Genomic DNA, 12,710 nt, shown 5'->3' on the forward strand with positions numbered 1-12,710 from the left:
TATGACATTTTTAAAAGCTAAATTGTTTCCCACTGGGCAATTCCCACCATGGTATTGCAACTCAATTACCATCAACATCTGGTCAAAGTTAGAACCCTAATGCCAGAGAAGACTTCCAGCTTTTCAGGACACTATTAGTTGCCCATGTAACACAGTACCTGTGTGTTCCCATCACGTGCACAGTTTATATTTATTCTCCAGAAAAATTTAATTACAGCCGTATTTGTACCAAACATGTATTATAGACATGACGTGTAACTATGCCACTATATGACTTCTAGGATGTTTTCATCCAGTTTCATTTTTGCCAAAATGCTCGAGGGGAAATCTGAGAGGGGAGAAGAAAGCCTCACATCTGACTTGTGGCAGCAGACCAGCTCCTGCGAAGCTTTTGGTCAGCCATAGTCTCTGCAAGGAGACAATGTCCCTGTATTCACTGGTTCCACAGCTTGGGTGTTACACATATTCCCACCCAGCTCCAGATCATCTGGAGCATGTATCACCTTGGTGTCTCCATTGCAGTCAGAAAAAGCTGTATGTGCCAACCTGTCTTTCTTCAGGTGTCTGAGGTAAATGAACTCCCCCTGAGGAAGGTTTTTGGGGAGAGCAACAAAACCAGCATTTCGTAACCCTGATCCGCTCTTTCTGACATTAGCCTAAGGTAGCACTTCAATGAACCAAGCCCTTTGCATCAGTTCCATACAGTTGTGGATTTTTTTTTTCTCCTATGTTTAGTAAGTTCAACCACTGTAATTCAATATCAGATATTAGTGCCTGGGAAAAGCTTGTTGTTTATCCAGGATGAAACCTGGATCTAATTCCGCTTCTGGAAGTACCAAAAGTCAGACAGATTTTAGATCCCAGATTGTTAGTAATAACCAAGTATGGAAGCTATTTAATTCTTATTAGTGAGTGCAACAAAATGGAAAAGGATAAATAAAAGAAAAATTATTAAGATGGCAAATGAAGGAACAAAGCACAGGAGTCATATTTGCTCCTTTGGAACAGAATTATATGAAAGCAGCAGATGTAAATCAAGATGAGTCTGGGAAGTTATTTCACTAAATCTCACTTGAAAAATTCATTTAAATTGAAGAAGGCTATGTAAAAAAACCCAAAACAAGTACATTTATCTGCAAATTCCTACTGAAAAGGGAAAAGATACTCTCACAGAAGCATGAAAGCTTACTTTTAATATTAATTCGGTTTTAAAGAGAGACGCTAAATCAGCAATGTAATCAGATGGTGTTAAGAAACAGTAGAAAAACATGAGCAGTGAGTGAAAGATGTCACCAAATTTAAAAAAAGTAACCTAAAATATCTTCTGAGGGAAAGTTAATACTACTGGAGAAGACCCAGAGCCAATGCTTTAATTCATAGCCAGCACGCTGTTTCCCATCAGTTCACAAAATCACAGAATCACAGAATCAACCAGGTTGGAAGAGACCTCTGGGATCATCGAGTCCAACCGTTGCCCTGACACCACCCTGTCAACTAGATCATGGCACTAAGTGCCATGTCCAGTCTTTTCTTAAACACATCCAGAGATGGTGACTCCACCACCTCCCTGGGCAGCCCATTCCAATGTCTAATAACCCTTTCTGAAAAGAAATTCTTCCTAATGTCCAACCTGAACCTTCCCTGGCGAAGCTTGAGGCTGTGTCCTCTTGTCTTATGGCTAGTTGCCCGGGGGTGACTCCCACTTCACTACAACCTCCCTTCAGGTAGTTGTAGACTGCAATAAGGTCACCTCGGAGCCTCCTCTTCTCCAGGCTAAACAACCCCAGCTCCCTCAGCCGTTCCTCGTAGGTCAGACCCTCCAGACCCTTCACCAGCTTGGTCGCCCTCCTCTGACTCGCTCCAACACCTCAACATCTTTCTTGAAGTGCGGGGCCCAGAACTGGACACAGGACTCAAGGTGCGGCCTCACCAGTGCCAAGGACAGAGGGACGATCACCTCCCTAGACCAGCTGGCTACACTATTCCTAATAGAGGCCAGGATGCCATTGGCCTTCTTGGCCACGTGGGCACACTGCTGGCTCATGTTTAGCCAGCTGTCGATCAGCACCCCCAGGTCTCTTTCCACCGGGCCGCTTTCTAACCACTCTTCCCCCAGCCTGTAGCGCTGCATGGGGTTGTTGTGGCTGAAGTGTAAGACCCAGCACTTGTTCTTGTTGAACCTCATGCCGTTGGTCTCGGCCCATCTATCTAACCTGTCCAGATCCCTCTGTAGGGCCTTCCTACCCTCCAGCAGATCGACACTGCCACCCAGCTTGGCGTCATCTGCAAATTTACTGAGGGTGCACTCAGTCCCTACGTCTAGATCATCTATAAAGATATTGAACAGCACCGGCCCCAGAATTGAGCCCTGGGGAACACCGTTAGTGACCTGCCGCCAGTTGGACTTTGCCCCATTCACCACCACTCTCTGGGCTCGGCCATCCAGCCAGTTTTTAACCCTTTGAAAAGTCCACCCATCCAAGCCCCAGGCAGCCAGTTTGTCTAGGAGGATGCTGTGGGAGACAGTGTCAAATGCCTTACTGAAGTCTAGATAGACTACATCCACAGCCCTGCCCTCATCTACTAAGCGGGTCACTTGGTCATAGAAGGAGACCAGGTTGGTCAAGCAGGACCTGCCTTTCATGAATCCATGTTGGCTGGCCCCAATGCCCTGATTGTCCTGCATGTGCCGTGTAATGGCACCCAGGATGATCTGTTCCATCACCTTGCCTGGCACCGAGATCAGGCTGACAGGCCTATAGTTCCCTGGATCGTCCTTCCGGCCCTTCTTGTAGATGGGCATTACATTTGCTAATTTCCAGTCAGCTGGAACTTCTCCAGTTAACCAGGACTGCCTGTAGATAATAGAGAGTGGTTTGGCAAGTTCATTTGCCAGTTCCTTCATTACTCTGGGGTGAATCCCATCCGGGCCCATAACCTTGTGGTTGTCTAACTGGCACAGCAGGTCACTAACCGTCTCCTCCTGGATTACGGGAGGTTCACACAGCCCCCCGTCATCCCTAACTTCAGGCTCTGGGGGCCGAGTCTCCTGAGGACAACCGGTCTTGACATTAAAGACCAAGTCAAAGAAGGCATTGAGCACCTCTGCCTTTTCCTCATCCCCTGACACTACACTACCCTCCTCATTCAGCAAGTGGTGGAGGCTCTCCTTGACCCTCCTTTTGCTGTTGATGTATTTGTAAAAGCTTTTTTTGTTATCTTTGACTGTAGCAGCCAAATCAAGCTCTAACTGAGCTTTGGCCCTTCTAATCTTCTCCCTACACGACCCGGCCACGTCCCTATAGACCTGCCAAGTTACCTGACCCTTCTTCCAGAGCAAATAGGCTCTCTCTTTTTCCTTAAGTTCTAGCCTAAGTTCTCTGTTTAACCAGGCCGGTCTTTTTCCCCGACAGCTTGTCTTCCTACACACCGGGACAGCCTGCTCCTGAATATTTAGCAATTCCCTTTTGAAGCATGTCCAGCCTTCCTGGACTCCTTTGCCCTTCAGGACTGACTCCCAAGGGACTCGGTCCACCAGCCTCTTAAACAGGCTAAAGTCAGCCCGCAGGAAATCTAAGGCAGAAGTTCTGCTCTTGCCCCTCCTTACATCCCCCACTATCGAAAACTCTAACATTTCGTGGTCGCTATTCCCAAGACAGCCACCGACCCTCACATCTCCCACTAGTCCTTCTCTGTTCACAAACAACAGGTCAAGCAGGGCCCCTCCTCTAGTGGGCTCATTTACCACTTGCATGAGGAAGTTGTCCTCCACACATTCGAGGAACCTCCTAGATTGCTTCCTCTCTGCCATGTTGTATTTCCAGCAGACATCCGGCAAGTTGAAGTCGCCCATGAGTACAAGGGCCGGCGACCAGGCAGCTTCTGACAGCCGCTTGTAAAACGCCTCGTCCACCTGCTCATCCTGGTTGGGTGGTCTATAACAGACTCCCACCGTAATGTCTGCCCTGCCGACCTTCCCCCTGATCTTCACCCACATTCAACCTTGTCATCCTCACCATCTTCCTCAATTTCGACACAGTCCAAGCACTCCCTAACATACAGCGCTACCCCACCACCTCTCCTGCTTTGCCTGTCGCTCTTAAAGAGCTTATAGCCATCCATAGCAGCACTCCAGTCATGAGAGTCATCCTACCACATTTCTGTGATGGCAACCACATCATAACCTTCCTGCTGTACAGTGGCTTCTAGCTCTTCCTGTTTGTTGCCCGTACTGCGTGCATTGGTGTAAACGTACTTCAGCTGGGCTAGCGGCCTTGCCCCCAATGCAGGCCTGTCGCCCCTAGGTTCATTTGTGGTTGCCCTGGTCTTATCCCCCTCCCCCATCGAACCTAGTTTAAAGACCTCTTAACCAGCCCTGCCAACTTCTGGGCCATAACCCTTTTCTCCTTCTGATTCAGCTGTTCCCTATCCGGCCTAAGCAGGCCCGGTGCCATGAAAGCCGCCCCGTGGTCAACGAACCCAAAATCCCACCTCCGGCACCAGTCTCTTAGCCACATATTAATCTGTTGTACTTTCATAGTCTTTTCCCTATTTTCACCAAACACCGAAGGAATACCTCACAGTTCTTCCTCACAGCGTTGGCTACCAGACCCCCAAAGACAGGAGGAAGAGCTTATGTTGAGCTTGTGCCTGGCATCACCTATAGCAACTGCAGGGAATCAACAAGGTGGCAACAACTACCATGGAGCCGGGGAGGAGGCACCAGTCTCCAAGTCCCTCCTCATACGCACCTCCTCTGCAGTGGGTCACTGCAACAGATAACCTCACCTTCTGCTAAATTTGGGCATCTCTATCCCACGACTGCATTTACTCAGCAACAAGCAAACCGCATGCCAGCTTGGAAGCAGCAATGGAAGAGTTATACCCAGTACGACCATATGATTTAAACATGTCTGGGAGCTGTATAGACACCTGCAATTATCAAACCAAGAATGCCATGAGCTGTTTAAAAGACAGATGGGCTGTTTTGCAAACCCTTCAGGAAGGATCAACAGCATCATCATCCCAACACCATGCTGGGGGAAAGAGTACAGTACGTGTGTGGAAAAAGGTTCCTTAAAGTGCTACTTCTCCACTAGTACTGCAGTTTTGTCCCTTTAAGCTCCGACACAAAAAAAAACCAACAAAAACACCACCCCACCTCACCCAAATGCAAAACCTTACTCTCTCCCACTGAGAGGATCCCATCAAATACAGTTGTGTATCTGTGAATGGATTCTTACCCCAAGCATTTCTAATGCTTGAGTTTTTCCACTGTTTGAAGACAAGTGGTAGGAACAAACTGACAGGAGAATACACTGTTTAATCCTCTATAAGGGATGATGGAGTGAACCTACAGAGCCACATCCAAACATTTATAGATACAAGCCTGGCTGCACAAGAGCAATTTGGCTTGCATACTTGGGAAAACATGTTTGGGGAGGACCTTTTCAGTTCATAACTCCTGTGAAATTACTACAGTATCCAGCTGCAGGGGAGGACGGACGCTGGAAGAGCCATACCTTACTTAGTGCGTCTGAAATGGAAACAATCCAAGTAACCATTTACTCATATGCATAAACTTGAATCTTAAATTTAGCAGCATTTCACCTTTTGACCTTGAATTTCACATTGCCTTAACGAGCCTAACTTGAGCCTGAGCAGCTACAGAAATGTTTACAGCCATTCCCTGCAGCAAGATTAAAGAAAGCCTTGCCTGGAGCTTGAAACCCACATCTGGGGACCGTTCAGACGTGATCAGCACCAGAACCAGTTTGACTGGAGCTCCCTCACCACAGACATTTGTTGAATTTCCCTGTCGTGCCGCAGTGCCACCAAGCCTTCCCCTCAGCATCCCACTGTACAAACAGGGCAAATCTGGCTCCCCACAGCCCACCACCAGGTGAAGACGTAGGATGCTTAGTGTGTGGAGAGACATACACAGCAGATTTAAAAAAAAAAAAGCAACACCAAAACCACCAAAAACCAAACAAATTCTCCCAAGATTTATAAACTTAAATGCTGGACTCAAAAAAATCAAGCACACATTCTAAATTCTACATGCTTTGTTTAAATGCCAGTGCCCAGCAGGCAAATAGATGACAACCAGAATTTATAACATACAAGTACCAATAGGAACCAGCTCAGCAGTTTTGTTTTATTAAGCCCCATATGAGCTATTGTAAGATTTACACTTGGGTTTTTCTTGATGTCTAAGTAGAAACCATGAAGTTGGGCCAGAAACTTGTAGTCATTAAGCTGGCAGGTGGGGGTGGTGAGCAGGGGGAATTCCTGAGCATTGGTAGCTTGTTCACTAACAGTCAGCAAGGACCACCTGGCTTTGCACCCCGATATACCTGTTGTGAATAAAATCAAGGTTCATATATCCGCTGCACGTATCCCGGTAATGTACTTAATGCATTAAGGAAACACTGCTGAAGAGATATTAGCAGGCTAAGTATCACCTATTTCCCTACAACAAAATCAGTCACTTTCCCTCTTCATCTAAACGTAAATTCAACAAATACTGTATTTTACCTATTGTTCTTCATATTATAGTTACGAAAATGTTATACAATTGCTAATAAGTGGAATGCTCTTATACATTCCCAAAAAAGACAAAAATGTTTCAACATGTATATAAAGGAGGCATTTTTTCCAAGATCTGTTTGTGCCAAATATGGTTCTCATTGAAGTAAACAGAGCTTGTAACACAAAAACTCCAGCTATTAGCTATATCCTCCAGCTCCTCCTTTAGATGCCTATGCAGTGTTGCAAATCCATCCTCCAGTATGTTGAGTCAGGTAGCTCCAGATAAATTTAAAACAATTTTTAAAAGTTATTTTCAATATAGGTGAGGATTCCAGTATAGAGTCAACAGGTTGTAAGTCTGTATTTGTTCTAATAAAATTATTTTAGAATGATTTTAGATATTCACATATAGCATTCATTCAGATCTGGCACAGATGCTGTCACTAAACACACTGTTTACACAGAACTACTCACAATGGAAAGGACCTCTGGAGGTCCCCAAGTCCTATCACATGCTCAAAGTTTTATTTATTAGCAAGCAAAAGTTCTCCAAGAAAATTTGCACTTTCACCTGCAGATTTAGGGACAAATGTGGCAAAGCTAGGTCACGCATTGTAAGGTTGCTTACCAGCTGTAAATGGGAGGGCTTGCTCATTCATGTGAAGGCATGCTGAAAAACCAAAGGCTTGCTGCAAAGATTTGATGGCCAAAATCAACACAAGTAAATGATCCAGCCACAGAAGCATTACAGCTATTTCCCCACCACCTCTCAAAGGGACAACATTAAGACCACTGACATGCTTGTTCATTTGAATGAGTTGCCACAGTCCAAGTAACATCCTGCAGACTTTAAGAGCACAGACCTAGTCTCTTATTTCAAACCACCAGAGGGGAAAAACAAAAAGAAAAAAGTCTAAACACCTGAATGAACCAGGTCTCACTCCACCCCCCAAGCCCTCAGGTGTTTTAGGTTTCTCTAGAACAACCGAGGTCTGGCAGGTGCAGGTATTTCCTACCCCCACGGAGGTCCTCACCCTCACAGCTCCTCAGGGTTTGCACAGGGCTGACAAAAGGTTGATTTGCTCTTTGTAAGATTCTCAGTAAATCTCGTGCAACTGATTTATCCAAGTGCTGATGCTTCAGTCCTGACTGGCGATCAGAGCCAGCGGGACCCCTCTGACACATCACATCACAGCAGCAGCAGCAGCAGCAGCACACTGCCTTTGTAACATGCCTGGCCACGGTTCATCCCCCTGTGACAGTTTAGATAATTGTTCAGCTTGGAGCCTGCAGCCAGCCTGGGACAGAGGCATCGGTTCCCACTCTTTCTGCAGCCCCTTCCTCCAAGGAGTTATCTGAGGACAAGGCTGGAAGCAGAGCCCATGTCCTTGTGAGGGGTGGGTAATCGCTGGGTGCCCTGAGCTCATCTGCTCCCCGTGGGGGTGAGTCAGACAGTGGTGCCAGCTTTTTGCACTACCCTAGCATTGCTCTTGTCTGAAAATGCACTTCTTACCGTCAGATTTTTACGTTATCCTTTTGTTTCTAAAGTATCCCAAGCTCTCCCATTGCATAGAGCTTTCTTTTTCCTTTTTTACCATGGGCCTTGGACTCACCTCATTACCTTGCTTGCTTCCCTCTCCCACAAATTTCCAGCCAGTCCAGGATTCAAGTCACACTTGCAACAAGCCTCTTATCTGAAATACTGCTTTCTCCTTGTGGCTCTTGGTCCCAAAGTTTTCCCTCTTCCCATCACACAGCATCTCCTCAGCCCACTGCTGCTTCCTCCCCCAGGAGAGCAGCCATTACCAGCCCAAAGCCATGGAAGGACCTTACGCTGGTGCCGGAGCAGCCTGCGGTCACCAAAGCATCTTGCAGCCCTGCCTGGGTGACCAGTGTGGGGCCAGATGGGAGGAGGAGGGCTGGTGGCGGGACCCCCGGCTTGCTTGGGGGCCCCAGATGTGGCTTGCAGGCTGCCAGCTGCAGGGCCATGTGATAAGAAGAGCTGTCTTCCCCACAGCTGTGGTGGGACAGATGTTTTGGTCTCCCAGCTCTTGGTCAGGGTTAGGTTGTTGGTTTGGTGGCCGGCAGTTACCCTCACCACGGTGGAGGCACGTCAACAGCCCCTCTCCTGCGAAAGCAGATAGGTGAGTTTAAACCACCACCTTTGGGTGCTTCAGCCCATGCAGACGGTCTCACCTGGATCAGGTGGGACAGCAGCTGCGAGAAGTGCTACATCGGCTGTCCCGTGGCAGGGGATGCAAGGAGGCCGGTGGGAATAGCTGGTGCAGCTGAATCCTGCCTTCCAGCCAGCTCTGCCCACTGTGCCAGCCCTCCCGGCACCCACCGGCACCGTGGTGCCACGAGCCGCAGTGCCACATGTGCCTGGACTTCTCCTGGAGGCCAACTGCCCCTCAGCCCAGCCTGCACAGGGCTGACGTCCGTGCCACTGGGGAAATGGCTCACAGGCGCCTGAGGAGATGGCTGGTACCTTGGGAGTCTGGATGGCGTTTAGGGAATAGATATCAGGCATTAAAAATCTAGCATCCGACCTCAAAACACCGTGACCTGGCATACAGGTGTTTATGAAGGTGTTCCTGTAGCAGGACCTCTGCACCACCTGCCTGGTTTGCAAACATCGTGCTCTTGTTTCGATATCACTTGCAGTCTGTTCGATAAGCCAGCGGTGCCCGGTCGCCAGCCCGCGATAAGCGTTGCTCAGGGCTCGCAAGCTCAGGGAGGGGAGCAAGGAAGAGGGAAGGAAACTGCAATCTACTCGCAGTCGTGCGCTGTTCCTCTGAAGCCGTTATCCTGCTGTCAACTCCCTTGGCGTCAGGAAAGTATCTGTGTTTAATCCCTGGTCTTATTCAATATGCAAAATACCTTGCCTTGAGAGTCTCATAATTTAATCTCCTTTGGATAATTACTACCAACTAGACTAATAGCTGGCAAAGGTCAAGTCATTGGTTATTCGAAGCAGGATTTTCCCAGGTTTACAAAAAAACTCTACTTGACCTTTGACTTGTCAGCTGCAGCACGTGATCATTTTTGCGACTGACAACCGCTGCCAGGTGGGTATATACGTATGTGTGCATCTGTATACGCACACACACCCCTTTCACATACATAAATATGAACTGGGAATGGCCATCTTACTCCAACTGATGACATATGACAGCACAGATCACCTCCAATATAATGTTAAGTAGAATTTATATCCCTCCATATCTCTTTGCATGCATTTGCATATATTATATTATTCTAAGGCTTACTAAGGTAGTAAAGGGAAGGGAGCTCATTAGCTTTAGTTTTGTTCTTTCTCAAGAAAATCGATTTTATGTGACCATGATATTTTTGCGTGTTTGTCCATCCCCTAATATTGAACCTGTCCCTAAACAGTTATTCGGTAAATTGGCAGACAAACGAATTACTACAGATTTCATGAAAGCAGGGAGCCAGTGGGAGAGGAAAGAATGAAATTGAGACAGTGGAGAGAGACAAGAACCTTTCCATGGTGAGACAGAAATTTATAATGAACAAGCTCTTCCCAATTCCACTTCTCACCTGGCTATGCTTTCACTACATGGAATATTTTAATTATCACATATTTCTGCTTGTAATTCAGTTGTTATATTTTTTAGAACCAGGAATCTTCCTGATTTAAGTTTGTAAATCTGTTGCAAGACAAGATAATGTTCATAAAATCCTAAATTGCTACAATCCCCCATTGTAAGGGCCTTTACTCAGCCCTGAAAATGGGTCATAACCAATGAACAGGAGATAACCCAGCTGGCCCTTATTGCATCTCACCAACAGAATGCTCAAAATAGGGTGAACTGACTTCAGTGATCACTTTTCAACCTGTACAGACTGAGGGACTGCAAAAATCTGATTCAGAGGAGAGGTTTAAGCTCAGGACCTCAATGCTGCTCTGATACTTAAATCCCATCAACTTTATTTTTGAGAAATGGGTGCAATAACAAGTAAAGTTCTCCATCAAAGTTTAAAGAACATACAGAAAAAGTCCCAGTTTCCAGCCATTTGTTGCCCATACTGGCAGGAGAAACTGAAGACTTTTATCCCAAGGCCTTGGAGAGACACTAAGAAACTACGCTTTCATGGACCAATAAGAAAAATGAATCTCGGCATCATTTTTCAAATTACTGTATTTTCCCCACACCCAGCAGGAGCCTGCCAAAGCCCAGGCACAGAGGTATGACCCCCTCACCTTCCCAGACCCGCAGCCCCCCTGTGCTTTCCCCTGAGGCTCGTTCCCCCCGCCTGCCCTGGTGAGGGGACCTCCCCGCACCCCTATGTCTTCTTCCCCCCACCTCAGGAGCACACAGCCACTGGGACGTGCTTTACTCATGGGAGCTGACTAGTAGTCTCGGCCTTTCACTCCTGGTCACTCACTTCTGCTTCGTGGCCAGGAAGAGACGTTCACCACATTTCAGTGGTGCGAGGAGGCAGCTACAGCAGAGGAGGAGTGAAATCGAAGGGGTAAAACTTGCACACTGAATGCGTTATAGGAGTAAAATACCAAATAAATCACTCCTTGTCCTCTCCAAGGAAACGAGATTAATAATTACACTACTTTTCTTTGCACGTGGGAGAGGATCCATCCATGTTTATCCGCTCTGTGGTATCTGGGAAAGCAATGCTGGTATTTTTGCTCGCTGGTTCCCCACTGCCTCGCGATGCCCAGCCGTGCCCTGTGCATTCCCCGCGCGCCTGAGGCAATCGGGCGGCTCCGGGGGCACACACCCCTGCGTCACCCATGGGTCCCTCTTACTGGGGAGGGAGCACCTTGGCGAGGTACAACAGGAAAGTGCTTCTGATGTATAAGAGGATAATTTATAAACAGCATTTCAGTCTGAACATTTTAACCACAGAAATATGTGTAGTTAGAAATCTTCTGCCCGTGACCAATACATGGATACTCTTAGGGCATAATGCGATAGCTTCTTAGCGCTCTGGGTGAATACTGCCCAGCATTTCAAGAGCTGAAGTGGAAGGAAATGTCTTGGCTGCCTCTGGTAAAAGGCTTGAAGTTGTCTTTTTAAAGAGAGGCCCGATTGCCTCAGCACCCATGGGTGTGCAAATGTTTCCAGCTCTTAAGTGCATCCCTGTGTCTTTCATCCAAGATCTGTGTTACTACTACTACTACTACTACTGCTACTACTACTACTACTACAAAAAATGCTATCTACAAGCTGCACATGAAGAAGAGTAGGAAAAGGCAGATCCACCACACAACTTTAAGCTTGAAACATACAGTTTGTGTTGTTCCTTCGGGTGTACTCTGTAGCTCTACAGTGAGCCAGAGCATTGCCATTAGTTTACTAGCTGTTAAAATGAGGACACGCAGGAGGGAAAATATTTTCATCTTAATTATGATCCTGATCTTTATTGCAGAACCATTTAGTGACTGTGAAAACCAGCTTGCCAAGCACTTACTGCTCACAGGCCTGAGGGACTGAGGAGACACAAGAGCAAAGAATTAGGCCCAGGGGATTTGCTGGAGGAGATGAAATGCATCTATTTCTATGTGGTGAAAAGGCCCAATATTTTTGCTGTGATACTGGCTCACATGTGATATTTTTTTCTTGACCCTGAAAGTTGCTCCCTGACGCTACCCATGGCCTTTGGGGCTATGTAAGGCTCAGACTGGATGCCCACCTTTAGACTAGAATGCTGATTAATAACGCCAAGGCTGGGGCTTCACGAACGCCTCGTTTGCCAGAAATGCCACCTCCAGCGGGTCTTGCTGCTCGGCCCCTGCGCCCACTGCTACACCGAGCACATAGCTTAACCCGCACCTGCAGAAGAGCAGCGATGCCAGTAGGACAGGGCTTTTTTTGTCCTTTGAGCAGCGAGAGGTGCAGCACAGGCAGGTTTGTGTCCCTGTGTAGCAGCATGTACAAAGCATTGCCAGGCAGCGACACAGCTTATTTAAGTTGCCTGTTGAAATTGCTGGGAGTAAGAGAAATCTGCAAATCACCGTCTTGTGGTTTGGTGTGTGTTTGTTGGACAAAGGTTTAAGAGATGAGAGAAAAATTAAAATAATGACACAAAATTTGCAAAATTCTTCAGCAGAGGTGGGGTTTTTATTTTGTACCCAGTACTGTGCAGCTGGAGGACAGTGGGAAAAGAGCTAGCATGTACACATTCGGTGGGACGTG

The sequence above is a fragment of the Nyctibius grandis genome, chromosome 1 (assembly GCF_013368605.1).
Source record: "Nyctibius grandis isolate bNycGra1 chromosome 1, bNycGra1.pri, whole genome shotgun sequence".
Classification (NCBI taxonomy): domain Eukaryota; kingdom Metazoa; phylum Chordata; class Aves; order Nyctibiiformes; family Nyctibiidae; genus Nyctibius; species Nyctibius grandis.